The sequence below is a fragment of the Tupaia chinensis genome, unplaced genomic scaffold (assembly GCF_000334495.1).
Source record: "Tupaia chinensis unplaced genomic scaffold, TupChi_1.0 Scaffold000097_1, whole genome shotgun sequence".
NCBI lineage: Eukaryota > Metazoa > Chordata > Mammalia > Scandentia > Tupaiidae > Tupaia > Tupaia belangeri.
This window is the reverse complement of record NW_006159559.1, coordinates 4,233,272-4,249,007: the sequence shown is the minus strand read 5'-3', so window position 1 is coordinate 4,249,007 and position 15,736 is coordinate 4,233,272. Positions and strand designations below refer to the sequence as shown.

At 36.5% G+C, this 15,736-nt stretch overlaps 1 pseudogene; it reads left to right on the top strand.

Annotated features, from left to right (window-relative positions):
* The first annotated feature begins 15,228 nt into the window (after positions 1 to 15,228).
* LOC102479231 (V-type proton ATPase subunit E 1-like) overlaps positions 15,229 to 15,736 on the top strand; it is a 944-nt pseudogene continuing 436 nt past the window's right edge.

Below are 15,736 nucleotides of genomic sequence, written 5' to 3'. Positions count from 1 at the left end.
TGAACTTGAGTGTAGCCTAGGAAATTCATCCAGGAAGGTTATTGGCAAGACTAGGAATAAGACCCTATAAGTAGGTCTTTTGCAGCCTTCATAGAACGCCTGCTGATGGAGATGAATGTGGTCACAGGAAGATTGTTTAAGAGGGACCAGTGGCAAGCATCTCTATTTGACCTTTACCATAGACTAAAATCTAGAAGGTCCAGGATTCAAGGAAACTGATCCTATTTGAATAGACTTGTTCTAGGAGTTAGGTGCCTAGATCATGCACTCCAGGGTCATGAGGGAGTCTGGAGCAGTGTCCATTCCTTGCCCCTCTGACATAGTGTGGGGCTTTCTGGTGCTTTTTTCTTTATCAGGTACACCTCCTTTTCCCTTTCAACATTTACAATTCAGGGAAATCCAGAAATGTAGTGCTGTGGGTACCTCAGTTGGGTGAGGTAGCCACTCCCTACAACTGGCATGTAAAAGGGAGGGAGAATTCAGGCTACCCTGTGCTGCTCTGCCTGCCAGTCAGTCGGAGATGTCCTTATCATTCAGTCTCTCTTGTAAAGGTGGGGGGTGCTTGTACCCTACATTCTGGTGCAAGAGATGCGAAGTATAGATCTTCAGTGTGAGCAGGGCTGGTAGGCTTCAGTCATTGCAGGTGTTCACCCCATTTTCCCCCAATTACAGGAGTTCCTTATTCTCTGTCCTGTGTCTTTTACTTCTGCCAGGCTATTGCTACACCAAATTCCCTAGTCTCGATTATGATCCAAGCTCCACCTGATGGTCAACTCCCCAGATGGCACCAAACTCTGAACTTGTGGCATGGTTGAGATGGGAGAACCAAAGTTTTCTCAGAAGTATAATATAGGTGTACTTCCCTACATTGCTATTAATTCCAAACCAGTTTTGTTCTTCTGCAGATGGGGTATTTTGGAGTCCAAAGAAGGAGTATGGAATTCAGAGTTCCAGAGGAGAGATCCTTTCATCTTCCCCAACCCCGTGTCATGGGAAGATTTGGCAGCCTCTCCAAGTTACCTTTCTGGGTAGAGATTCTGTGGTTCAGAAGCCCCTGCAGTCTTTTTCTTGCACTATATAAGTCTCACTTCACTTCACTGCTGGAAATGTAACATTTAATGAAATTTTTTAGTCTTTCTTTACAGAAAGATACCAGAGTGAATATTTTTATTTGGCCATCTTATTTCCTCTCCTCCCTGACCCCCGCCGCCTTTTTAAAAAAATTACCACAGAGTGTGTGTTCACCAGAAACAGAGTCAGAAAGACAAAGAGAGAGCAACTCACAACGAAATGTGGAATTGCCACAGTTCTTTCTCCTCAATTTCTCCATTTTGTTGAGAATAGCAGTGTAACATTGGGCATACTAATGTTACTGATTCCATATTAATGCCAGAAGACATGTTAGATTCTTTTCATATACCATGGAACAAAGACCCTAATTGCCATGTCTAATGGAGAGTTAGAAAACCCTCTTTGAATGTCTTGAATAAAAATACCAGTTGCAAACCAGTGCAAGGAGTTCTAATGGTAACACAGTAGCATCTTTCTGGTGCTCAAACCACTACATCAATCCAACTACTTTGTGACTAAAAGAAGTTTTCTAAGGTTTGAACAATATAAGATTACTAGTGTTTTACTGTACAATACAAGCACTCCTCACTTAATGACTAAGTTCCATTTCTACCACTAAGTCATTAAGCGACTTGATGGATAAGTGAGGAGCTTAAAGGTGGATGTCTTGTGGTGTGTCACGGCACCATTAGGTATGTCTTTTTCAACAGATTTCATGTGACACCACACTATAATAATGTAATTCTATCCATACAAGCATAATTCAATCCAAAGAGCATATACTAGATTAAGCACCAGAAAGACATAAGCACAAGACATACCAACGTACAATCATCGAAATATGATGTAATCTTTTATTTATTATGAATGCTACTATGGGTGCACAATAAAACAGAACTTTATAAATGAAATATGTTGTCTTCCATGATTGTCAATGGTTAATGTGGTGAATATTAACCAACTACGAAGAGACAAAGACTGAGAAAGGGAATTCCCCACACTGCAGAACTGCTAAATGCTAAGTGCTAACTGCTAAGAAGGACAGGTCATTAAACAGATCATTCATTCATTCTTTGTCCTCTTGGCTTCCTATGTCAATTACCTCAAAGATTCTACTTGTTAATTACTCCATGTCTTGTGGCTAAGGGTACGGTAAACCATTTGTTCATTCGTTCATCAATGACATGTCTTAGGATAGGTGTTTTGACAGGCTAGAGTACTCACCATTTGCAGCAGAGTATACACTTTCTGGATACAATTTTCATATCACCTGCTATCAGGGCTAAATTTTCACTGGCCATGAGACATACAAAGTTATGGGAGAGGGAAGGATTGAAAGCAGTAGTTATTAGGGGTGATCAATATAGTTACTTTTTATAGTTGGGGAAAATATGTACTCATTTCTTAAGCACTCAAACCACATTTCTCCAGAAGCAGTAAGTCATATTACTTTGATATTTTTCCCACTATCTATGAATCAATGGGGCACATATTCAAATGACCTTACTAAAAACACATAAAATACAGAACCTCTGACAACCTGTGAGGCCACAGACTCGGTCATGGTTCATCTCTAACCTCGTAAGAATAACACAGTCTAATATATCATAGTTTAATATAATTTATTCTCTTCCAAACACAGGAGTTACCTCTATTTAAAATTCAATTTAAAATAGTTTTTATATAGTTAAGATCAACAACAAATATTTAAGTGAACTTTCAAAACTTCTTCTATACTGAAGCAGGTTAGGATGCACCTCATCTCTTCTTTGCTTTAATACAAACAATAGATCAAGCTGTCTCCAACTGAACCATGTCTAAGTCTGGCTCTGTACCTGATTGTTACTGTTTGGCAGGCTGAAGGACCAAGGACAAGTCAAGGCTCTGTCTTTCAAAAGTATGATGAAGCCTGATGTTCATCCCTCTATTTTCACTCCCATCCAGACAAAGATATTTTTTTTTCTTCAATGTAGCCAGATGCACTCTTTTATATCCTGTTCATGGGACTAATTTTGGATTCAGCTTTTCAAGATGAATCCAAATTTAACCTCTCAGTGTTACAGGTCTTTCCAAAGGGACATTTTTCCAACCACTCTTGTAAATTTTAAATGTCTAAATAATTGTTTTTTTTTTTTAAAAAAGTTTGTTCATCTTGGGACCAGCAGTTGGTGTAATGGCTATGTCGCTGAACTCCCATGTAGCCGACCATGGTTCGAGTCCTGGACCCGGTGGCTTAAACTCATGCCGGGCACGTGTGTGTGCATGTGTGCCCAAGATCCCAAAAGGAGAATGGAGGAGAAGGGATTGCAGCATGGCCATCCCCCCTGGGGGGGGGAGGTGATTTCTCGCTTTCTATCTCTCTGTCTTTCTGGCGAGCACATGCGTCCTGTACCAAAAACCTCTCTAAAAAAAAAAAAAAAAAAAAAAATGTTTATTCATCTGAAATTCTTTTCTCACCAATATCTGGTGGATGTTAATATAGCACACATAGGTCCAGAATTCCGCATGCGATGTAGTTCATATTTAGTTGTAATTAAAGTAAAAGTCAATTTGAAGATTGTTTTATATGAGAAACACAGGAACAGTTGGGGAAAAGAAAAGAAAAGAAAACAAACAAACAATGCTACTTTCTTCTTCATTCATAAGCAAGGAGTAAGGAGAGCTCAGGCTGTTCTTCCTCCAACGTGGCAACTGGGCCCATATGTGACATGTTCTATCTGTAAAGTAGTCTACTGTGATTTTCTCAGAGTTGATAAGCAGAACGTTATGGGCAGTTTCAAATGCGAACTGCATGTTGATCTTGTTTCATTTTACTATTTGTATGTTTGAAGGTTGGAATTGAGATTCAGTTTGTAAGTGAGGAATATCAAAAGTTGTAGTAACCATCTAGAGTATTTTGGTAAAGGAGAAGGCCATGGGCTCTAGAATAGGGGCTTTCTAGATGGCCATACAATGCCTTCTTCAAGAGACTTCATCAATGTGAATTTTGGGTGGAGTCTCTCTAGGGTATAAAAGAAGTAAACATTTTCTTATTTTCTTATCCTTTGTCCAAATACACAAGTTTGAGCAAATCCAAGTTTATAGCTCAGAAGGAGTTACTATGTTTAGCGTCCCGTCTGTGTCTGTCTCATTTCTGAGTTCCCTTTTAGAAATAAATGTAAGCTGAAAGAAGGCATCAACATGGATTACTTTTGTTATTTTTCATATTGATTATGTAAACTTAATATGTTAATTGTTCCAGAGAGACTTAATTTCTAATGGTGGATTTGAAGCCAGAATTTCTTAATAAAATAATTTAACAAAGCAGAGACTAGGTAGTAGCCATATCAGAGGGCAGAAGTCTTCCTGCCAAAACACTAAGCCTACTAGGAACTATGTTCTCCAGAATGACAGAACCCCCTCATTTCTGGATTGACACATATTCATTAAAAATAAATTACTGTTCCCATCTGGTCTGAGTCATTTGGTGGGAACATGAAGTTCCTTTGGAAGTACAAATAGACAATGGGGAAAGGAACTGAAAGTCAAGGGAGGTATGAGACTGGTCTTTTCCAACTTTTAGGTCTAGAAACCACAAATATAATTTTGATATATAATTAAAATATTCTGAGTAGAAAATCAGCAAGTCCACCAAAGTGTAAACATATTTATTGGCCTGAATTACCAAGCAGACAAATTGAGTTTTCAGCTTTCCCTTAATCAATCTTTTGAAACTTGCTTTTATTCTAATACTAAGTGCTAAATTATTAAGGGACAGAAATAAAGGCGTTCTGCATCCATTCTGATTTGCTTTCAACAAAGCAGTGGTGGAATTCATAAAAATGTAAAACTAAAATGGAAATTCCTACAACGGGACACTCGAATGTCTTTAATTCTCTAAGTTCTCTATAGGTTGTATGTTATAATCTGTAATCAGGGAGAGAAGGAGGTAATGGGGAAATAAAAATATATACTTCTCACACACACACACACACACACACACACACACACACACACACGAGTTCTTAATCACCTTAGCTTACTCTAAATCCAATAAATCAAGTTTAACCTATTATTATCCTAGCAAGGAAATGATTATCTCATTTTTTTTAAGTCAGACAACTACAATTCTCACTCACTTCTCAAGTTATTAAATGACTTTCTATTCCCAACTTAATCTCTTTGGCTCTTTATAGACTGATAAAATATACTTGTCTTGGCAGAATTAATATAAATTATTTTCTCTGTTTTTATAAGTGCTTATTCAAAGAATTAAATTTTCAAAAACATACCTAAATATAAGGAATTAAACTGACACACAAATATGGAATATTTAACTTTATATTTTAAACTCCTTTGTTCTATATACCATCTTTAATTGGGTTGTTAAAGTGAGGTTTCTATTAAATAGATGTTTTTCATTCTCTCTGTCATCATATTTTGAGGGAAAAAGTTCATGAATAATAGCCAAAGAGGTCTGCCAATTCTGAAATATATTTTTTTCTTTTTATAGATAAACTTGGAAAATAATTTTCACTTGCATTATATATTATTTTGAAACCTGGTAACATCTTTTTCTGAGAAAGATTGTATAGGAACAACCACTAAGATATGTGTGAAAGGAAGTTTGGTGTGGTGTAAAAAGAAAAAAATGTGCACAATATAGACAAGTTATTGTCCAAATGCAATTATCCAAATACATTGTTTTTATTTATTTATTTTTACCCTGTTTTGAATTTGAGAAATAGACCTCAGCTTGGTTTGAATTAGCACTGATTCTTGGGGGGTGTGACAGTCAGTTCCAGATGTCCAAAAATCTTTCACTCTGAGGATCAGGCATCTTATCACAAGAAATCAGAGCCAAGTTATAATCTATAAATAAAATATTCTTACTTAATTTTGGCTCTGGATATCTTCACTATAGAGAGCCAATATTTCTTTCCAAGAGACTTCTCAAATACAAGAGACCTAATGTTTTATAACATGGCTACATGTCCATATGTACAGTTTACAATCCACAAAACATTAACTGTTGCTTTTAAGTCAGTTTTTGAAATGGTCTCAAGGAAAGAGTATGTTTACAGATGTTTGGCTTACCGCTTAGTCAGGGTTTCCTAGGGCTAGTATTTTAACTGAGTATCACTGATCAACGTCTAGTCCTCTGCTTAAAGCATTCAAAAACCCAATATGGTCAGTACATTCTGAGGTAAACAGTCTTTTAGTGCCTGGTTGATGTGAATCCACCTCATAAGAGACTTATGAGTTATGTTTAGTTTCTTTGCTCCAGACACACAGCATTTCTTCCTGCCAAACACAGCAATTTTTCTTAAGATAGACACTGTTGCCATCTTCCTACCTCAGTTTCCCAGCTGGGACAGTAGATGTGCAGTGCCACACCTGGCCTTTAGGTTGGACCAGAAATTGAACCTGAGTCTCCCATGTGAATCCAACCTGCAGAGCGCAGCATTTTAGCAGGGCAGCTGGACTCTTGTTCTTATATGAGATCCCACTTTTATACTAGACTCTCCCTGTGGCTGAAATGTTGTCTCTTCTCATGTGTGCTCCATTTGGTATTAACTGAAATATCACTACTGATGGGCTGTCCTTGACTAGATAATCCAGATTTACTTCTTACAGAAACTTTTCTGTTTTCATTTTCAATTCACTTTTTCTCAATGAACTTAATGCTATCTGAAAAACTATTATTTAATTTCACACTCAGCAATACTCTTCCCACCTCCCCCCCCATGGTGTGTAAGCCTCCCAAGATGGTCTTGACCTTTTTCAATGCTGCCACCAGCACAGAGAACAGCTAAGCGTTAGTGCTTAGTGTATTTATGGGCAGCAGCAGTAACATAAATTTTGAATTCCCCTAATTAAATTTACAAAAACTATATAGCAACTAAGATAGCAAAAGACTCACCTATGTACAATATCTATACTGTAGGTTCAAGGGTGAGGTCCTTAAAACTTCAAAATATGAGCAGCATACTGCCACAAGACCTGTGTGATAATCAACAACTGTTGGAAGAAGCGAAAGAAGAAGGAAGGCAAAGGGACTCTATCTGAAAATCAGTGAACCCAGAAGTGGCCAACAGGTTCTTGTTTCCATAAGGAGGAGTAGTCTGTGCAGAAAGTCTGGTTGATCAACATGAAAATAACTGCGGGGGAGGGGCTGCTGCAGGCTCCAATGTAAGGGTACATTGGAGGAAGTTCAGAGTATCTGAGCCAAATGCACACTCGTAAATGATCAATGCCTCTTTCAGAACAGGTCCCATTGAGCAGAAATAGAGTGGAAATAGTTTCCAAATTAAATCAGAAGAGACACTAGGGACAATTAGAAAACATCCAAATGAAAGTAGAACAGAAAACTAATAAAGGTAAAATTCAAGGAGTTGGCTCTGTCAACAGAAAAGGCAACCTTAGAACTTTGCAACTGAAGCAGCTATTTTGCTCCAAATCTCCTTCATAAAAGCACAGGGAAATGGATCCTATACATGAGCAATACAAACGTATAATTCATATTGTATGTGAAGTTATTATAACAAAAAGAATTATAATAAAAGACTATCTCTGCTAATATTTCAAACAGTTTAGAAAGATACTCTTGCAAAACATAGGAACACTGGAGCCTTACATTTTAAAAGAACCTAAAAGAGGGAACCAGCAGTTGGCATAATGGCTATGTCGCTGGACTCCCACATAGTCGACCGTGGTTCGCGTCCCGGACCCGGTGGCTTAAAACTCACGCCGGGTGTGTGTGCGTGCGTGTCCAAGAGCCCGAGAGGAGAATGGAGGAGAAGGGATTGTGGTGTGACCATCCCCCCTGGGGGGTGATTTCTCGCTTTCTGTCTCTATGTCTCTCTCTGTCTGTCTGGCGAGTGCACGTGCCCTATAGTGAAAACCTCTCAAAAAAAAAATTTTTAAAAAAGAACCTAAAAGATTAAAAAACTCTGTAAGATAGAAAAGAAGAGCAGAAATCAGAGGCAGAAACATTTCAGAATGAGATGACTAGATTAATAGGAGGTTTTTAAAAAGGAACACATAGATATCAAAATAAAATTTAAAGAAATTAAATATGCCAAAAACTCAAGTATAAGAAATACCAAAGTAGATAATATATACCATAAATAATGCTATGTGGTAAGTAGAAAATGAGAAGAATGATTCTAAAATAAAATATGAGAACAGGGATAAAGAGTAGGAGAAAATTAATTTAAAAAGGAACACCTTCATGAACAATCTTAAATAACAATCTTCTGAAACAAAATTCTAGATATGAAAAAGATAAAAAATATGTTTAGATAACTATCTGAACTGAAAAAAAATTATTATTGAGATGCACCAACTATGAAAGTAAACTCAAGAAGAAATGGACAATGTGGATAGCTTTTTATCTATTAAAGAAATCTAATTTATATTGAAAACTTTCCCGCAAAGAAAATTTAGTGAATTCCAGCAAACATTTAAAAACATCAATACAAATTATAGAAAAGCCTCTAGATATTTCAAGAAGATATACTTCCAAACTCACTGAAGGAAAATGGTATTACTTTGAAGTTACACCCAGACAGAGACATTATAAGCAAAAAAGGTGACAGACCCACATCTCTCATAAATGAGGATGAAAAATTTGTAAATTGAGCTTTAACCAGATCAAATCTAGTACAGGAAGATGACAACACATCTTGACCAAGTGATATTTACGCCACGAATGAAAGGTGTTTTAATATTTTTACCAGTCAATGTAATTTACCTTAGAGCACTAAGAAAAACCATATGAGCATTTCAATGGATGCAGAATAAGAATTTGACAAAATCTAGTATCCATTCCTGATCACGTTCTAAACAAACTACAGATAGTGGGAGTTTCTTATATCTGATAAAGTGCATCTATGAAAAATCTAGAGCTACCATCACATCTAATGGTGAGAAAATAAGGCTTTTTTTTTTCAAGAGATTTTTGCTTTAGATGCATGCGCTCACCAGAGAGAGACAGAAAGTGAGAAATCAACCCCCTGGAGGATGGCCACGCTGCAACCCATTCTCCTCCATTCTCCTCTCAAGATTTGGTGCACACACCGCATGTTCCTGGTATGAGTTTTAAGCCACTAAATCTGAGCCCCAAACCATGCTTGCCTACAGGCGAGTCCAACAACGTAACCATTACATCATCTGCTGGTCCTGAAAATAAGCATTCTTTTTCTTCCTGAGAACATAAGAAGTCAAGGACTTTTTTCTAAACACTTCCAGAAAAAATAGTGCTGAAGTTTGGAAGAAAAAGAAAGCTAAGAAATAGTGTTCATATGAGAGAGGAGGAGGTAAAGTACTCATATACCCAGGAAATATGCTTATCTATGAAAAAAATTTGATGTTATCTACAAAATAATTTCTGATGATGTTTATTTGACAAGATTATAGAATATATATGTATACATAAACACACACACACAGAAAAAGTCAAATGTATTTTTATATAATAACTAACAACCACAAATTGAAATAAGAAAAATTATGTCATTTTAGAAATATTCAAAATTATAAAATACCTAGAGAAAAATATGTCAAGAAAAGTATGACATTTTGGACTGGGCTCTTAGCACAGTGGTTAAGCACTGTGCCTAGGAAATTGAACACTACCCAGTGACCATAGTTTGTGTTCTGGCCCCAGCAGCAATCGACCTGATACTTGTGCTGACATGCCTAGGATTCTTCAAGAACAGATAATTGGAGAAAAGGGGGTTATAGCATGCCCAGGCACCTTTGGGAATGCTTTTTCTTTCTGTCTTGTGGATGCACATACCCTATGGTATGGTATTAAAATAAATAAAATAAACTATTTGCTTTGAAAACTGCAAGAAATTGATGAGAAGCATTAAGGAAGAACTAAATAGTCCTATTTCTGAGCCAAAGACACAACAATATTTTCTAAGTGCTAGTTCTTCCCAAACTGGTCTATAGACTCAAAAATTGAAATCACAATTCAAGTGGCTTTTCTGGTAGAAATTGACACACTATGTCTAAAATTCATAAGGAAATACAAAGAACCTAGAGGACTCAAACAACCTTGAAAAACAAACATAGCAGCCTAACAATAATGATGGAAATATGATAGTGACATAAATATAAATAAATATATCAACAGAATACAAAGTGCAACTATATACTTTCATATACATGGACAATTGACTTTTGGCAATGATGCAAAGGCAATGCAGGGGAAAAAAAGGAAAGCCTTTCAACAGATGAAGCTGGGAAAAACAGATACCCACATGTGACGAAATGAATTTCCATACTCATCTTGGACCACGTACAAAAACTTTACTCAAAATAAACATAGATCCAGGACCAGCAGTTAGTGTAATGGCTAAGTTGCTGGACTCCCCCGTAGTCGACCGTGGTTCCAGTCCCGGACCGGGTGTCTTAAATCTCACGCCAGGCGCGTGTGCGTGCATGCCCAAGATCCCGAGAGGAGAATGGAGGAGAAGGGATTGCGGCGTGGCCATCCTCCCTGGGGGATGATTTCTTGCTTTCTGTATCTCTGTCTGGCGAGCACACATGCCCTATAGCAAAAACTTCTCCAAATAAATAAATAAACATAGATATAAATATAAAACTTAAAATCCCAAGGCTACACGCTTCTAAAAGAAACAAAAGGTAAAATTATTGTGACCTTCTGTTAGGCAGAATTTTATAAATATAATACAAAAAACTCATAGTTAATAGAAGAACAAATTGATAAATTACATTTCACCAACACTAAAAATTTCTTCTATTTAAATTATACTGTTACGTGGGGCCAGCAGGTAGCATGGTGGTTATGGTGCTGGACACCCATGTGGCTTGCTTCCTCACTATCCCTCTCTCTCATCGAACAAATTTAAAAATTAATAAATTAATTAATTTAATTTTAGATATAAATAAAAAATACTGCTACACAAATGAGAAGATAAGTCATGGGATGTAAGAAGTTTTGCAGAGTAGATATCTGGCAAAGGATATATATTCAGGATATATAAAGAACTCTCCAATACTTTAATAGTAAAACTAACACCCTAATAGGAAGTATATAATAGATTTGAATAGGCACTTTAAGAAAGGAGAAATTAAGATGATAAATGAACTCATTGAATGATATTCGGCAGCATTAGTCATTAGGGAAATATAACATAAATCATAAATGCCACTGTATTGCTATTAGAATGACTAATATTAAAGAGACTGTTCCAGCCATTCTTGTGACCCTTCCCCTCCACCCCTCTGATATAAATAGATCACATATCCTTGGTAGGGTTGGCTGAAGCACCTCTGGCTTCAGACCCCTGGATGCTCTTTCTCTCAATAAACGTGCCTTTTGCTCTTGGGAAAAAAAAAATTAAAAAAGAAAAACTGACCAAAGTGTTGGTTGGACGGTGGAAGAACTGGAACTCTCATACTTTGTTGGTTAGAAGCAAAATGCTACACCACTATGGAAACAATTTGTCTACTTTCTAAAATATTAAATACACATTTATCATATGATCTATACAGCCTACTCTAGATATTTACTCAGGTAAAAAGAAAAAAAAAAGAAAGTATATGCTTATACAAAGACATGTCTGTGTATGTTATAGGAGTTGATGTAATAGCCCAAAACTAGAAATTACCCACACAGCAGGCCAAAGATAAATGGCATAGCCATACCATGGACTAGAACTCAATAACATTCACAATGAACTACTGAGACATGCAATAATGTAGTTGAATCTCCAGATAATTACACTGAACAAAAAAATAAAAGAATTGTGCTGAAGTAGGTGCCTGGAGATGGGAGATGGGAGAGTCAAGAATGAGCTAACAAAAGTGGACACACACACACACACACACACACACGCACAAAACCTTTCAGAGTAACAGATAGTTTCGCTTTTGGCTGCATTCTTGCTAACTATCCTTTTGCCTTTTTGGAGGGAAGTTGCAGTGAGTGAAATATTGCTTGATTATATATTATTTAATGGTGGCATTATTTAACAATTAGCTTGTAAAATTCCTGAAAATTTCACATCTGCTCTTGCAAGCTGGTTGGAGCCAGCTGCAGCACACTACTGTCATGGCCACTCCAAAATATACTAGACCTGGAGTTTTCACAGAAGTACTCTGAGAAAACTTCAAATGTTTAAATATTGCATGAAAATTTCCAAAGTATAAAAAATGAGGGAAAACTTCCATTTTTTAAACAAGATATGTGGATCTGGTAAGTACAGAACAAAAAGAAAATTAAATGGAAAATTAATGTCACTTATGTATATCAAAGGTACTAAATGAAAAATAGTCAACAGAATTCAACAGCACATTAACAAAATAGTAAAGCAAACATACTGCAAGGATGCACAGTTCATTCAACATTAGGACAGTCATTAATATATCATAATAATACATTTTTTAATGGCAAAAACTATGTATTTAGAATTGACCAGCTGGACTAGCTTTAGATGATCCCAATTTCATTGGCAACATCCAAAGCATCATAATCAGGAGCTAGTTGCACATATGCCTTCTTCTCTCTGTCAGGCCTGATTAGAGTGTTGACCTTGGCCACGTCAATATCATAGAGCTTCTTTACAGCCTGTTTGATCTGGTGCTTGATGGCCTTGACATCCACAATGCACAGAATTGTGTTGCTTCCTATCTTCTTCAAGGCAGATTTAGAGGCTGGGGGATCTTGATCATGGCATAGTAGTCAAGCTCTTTTCTCTTGGGGAGCTCTTCCAGGGATATTTTGGCTTCCTCCAGAGCCACAGTGTCTTGGGCCTCTGGAAGGTGGGTGATTTGCAGGTTTAATTATCTATTTATTTAGTGGCTATGGATGCCTTTTTGGCCTTCAAATCCTTTGCTTTGGCTTCAGCTTTGGGAGGGGTAGAAACTTCCCTCTTTGCTTTCAGTGCCTCCTTTGTAAAAAAGTTCCATAACAATACTTTTTTTTGTTTTTGTCATATGCCATATGTGTTCACTAGAAAGACAGACAGAAACAGAGAAAGTGAAAGTGAGAAATTATCCCCCAGGTAGGATGACCACACCACAATCTCTTCTCCTGCATTCTCCTTTTGGGATGTTGGGCATGCATGCCCACAGGTCCAGTGTGATTTTCAAGTCAACAAGGCTGGGATTCGAACCTCAGTCAGTCACGTAAGAGTCTAGTGCCTTATCTACTATGTTAATTGCTGGTTCCCATAATAATACATTAAAAAGAAAAATTATATGTTATCTCCATAAATGTTGAGAAAAGCCTTTGTAAGAATTCAATGCTCATTCTTGGTAAAAAGCACTCTGGAAAGTAAGAATTATTAAACATTTGACAAGGCAAATAAATTGCAGTTATTAAAAAATGAGATAAATTTGGAGAGTGTATAGGAAGTAAAATATACTTGATAATAACCTTTAGAGTTCAAGATTTTTATGTAAAGAAAAAAGATAAACATACAAAATTAAAAAAAGTGAAAACCATAATCGTGTTGAATTATAAGTAGAAGTGTAAATTCAAGATATGTTATCTCTTAAAAAATATCTATTTCCAGGTCAGCATGTAGCCTAGTGGTTAAGGTGGCTGGATCCTAAATGGCTGACTGCACATTTAACTCCTGGATCCAGCAGCTTGAAAGACATATCAGGTGCATATAAATATATGCCCAAAATCTCAAAGGGAAGGAGAAATGGAGAAGGGAGTGTAGCATGGTCCTACCCTATGGGAGGTGCTTTCTCACTTTTCCTCTCTCTCAAAAAAATTTCTAGTTCTGAATACTGGAAGTGTCTAGAAACCATGACTAACAGTAGCAATAAGCTTCCCAAGCACTGATATTTGGGGATCTCAATATTATGTCCAACTAAGATAAAACTTTCTTTGTAGAAATAGTGAATTCTAGAGTTAAAGAAGAAAACGCATAAGAAAAACATGAAACATTATATTAAAATGTAAGGACACAGGAATAATCTTTAGAAAGCCCAATAAACCCATGCTGATTCAACACATAGACCATATCAAATATGACTATTTCCATGGATTCACAACGATTCCATAAAAGGGTGGGTGGAGCAGAGGGAAGAAAAATTTGACAAAACAATGAAAAGTTCTCTGTTGGGAAAAATGAAAAAAAAAAAAAATTAAAAAAAGTGTTCATTTTTGCTTTATAAAAAAATATATAAAATAATTAAATATAGGGACTAGCAGATGCCATAATGGTTATGTCAGTGGACTTCAATACAGTCAACTATAGTTTGAGTGCCAACCCAGTGGCTTAAACTCACGTTGGGCCTGTGTGCATGTGTGCCCAAAATCCCAAGAGGAGAATGGAGCAAAAGGGATTGCAGCATGATCATCCTCACTGGGGAATTATTTCATACTTTCTCTCTGTCTCTTCTGCAAGTGCATGCACCTTTTAGCGAAAATCTCTCTAAAAAAATTAATAAATAAATATAAAATTTTTAAAAATACAAAGCTTTGGGAAGGGTTCTATACTAGTAAGCCAAAATTGCACAAACATTTTAAAAACAAAATCAAGGGCGATTTGAAAAGTTATTCAAAAAAAAATTCAGACTTAATTTTTATTTACTGTATCTTTTTTATGTCATCTATATCTCAGGTACCAAATAGTTGAGATGTATCTCTGTTACAGAAGATTTGTAAAGAATGATAAAATGAGATTACCATTTGACCATATTAAGTAATTTTTTTCAGATGTGATAATGCTAATGGATGATGAATTTTCAGAAGTTCTTATCATTTTGAGTTACATTCTGAAATACTTCTACATAAAGTGATGAAATGTATGTCTTGCACATTCATCACTATTCCTTTACCTAGTTCAATAGAGAACTGATCTAAACTATTCCTTAAACATAGTTCAGTGGAGAGAGAAAACAGATGAACGTAGTGATGAACTAAGATTTCTGTGAGCTAAAAATTGATAGTAGCTGACAGGCATGCAAGAGGTTTATTAGAGTTCTATTTTTGTGTAAATTTTAAAACTTTTTAAAATGTGTAAATTTTGTGTAAATTTTAAAAAGTTTTAAAATGTGCCTGTAGAGAGGTTATAAAGTAAAAGAAGGAGAATCTATGTGGAGTTTTCTTTTTCCTCTCCTTCTGCTGCCCTCCTCAACCCTAAACTTGAGATAGTTGCCCGCCAGCCTCGCATTACCTTTGCCATGACCCTTAGAGATGCTGATCTGAAAAAGCAGACTAAGCACGTGATGGCTTTCATTGAACAAGAAACCAATGTGAAAGCAGAAGAAATAGACGTGATTACAGAAGAGTTCAATATTAAGAAAGGTCATTTTGTAGAAACTCAGACACTGAAGATTATTAAATACAATGAGAAGAAAAGCAAATTGGACAGGAGAAGAAAATTCAGTTGTCTAATTAGATGAATTGAACAGGCTCAACGTACTGAGAGCAAGAGATGACATTATCACAGACCTCCTGAATGAAGCAAAGCAGAGACCCAACAAGGTGGTGAAAGATGCAACCAGGTACCAGGTGTTGCAGGACAGACTGGTCCCCAGGGCTTGCACCAGTTATTGGAGCCCCAAAGGCTTGTTAGTTGCAGAAAATAAGACTTTCTTCTGGTAAAAGCTACAGTGCAAAAAGCCACCCCTATGTACAAAATCGCCACCAAAATAGACATTGATATCTAGATCGATCAAGAGGCATTCC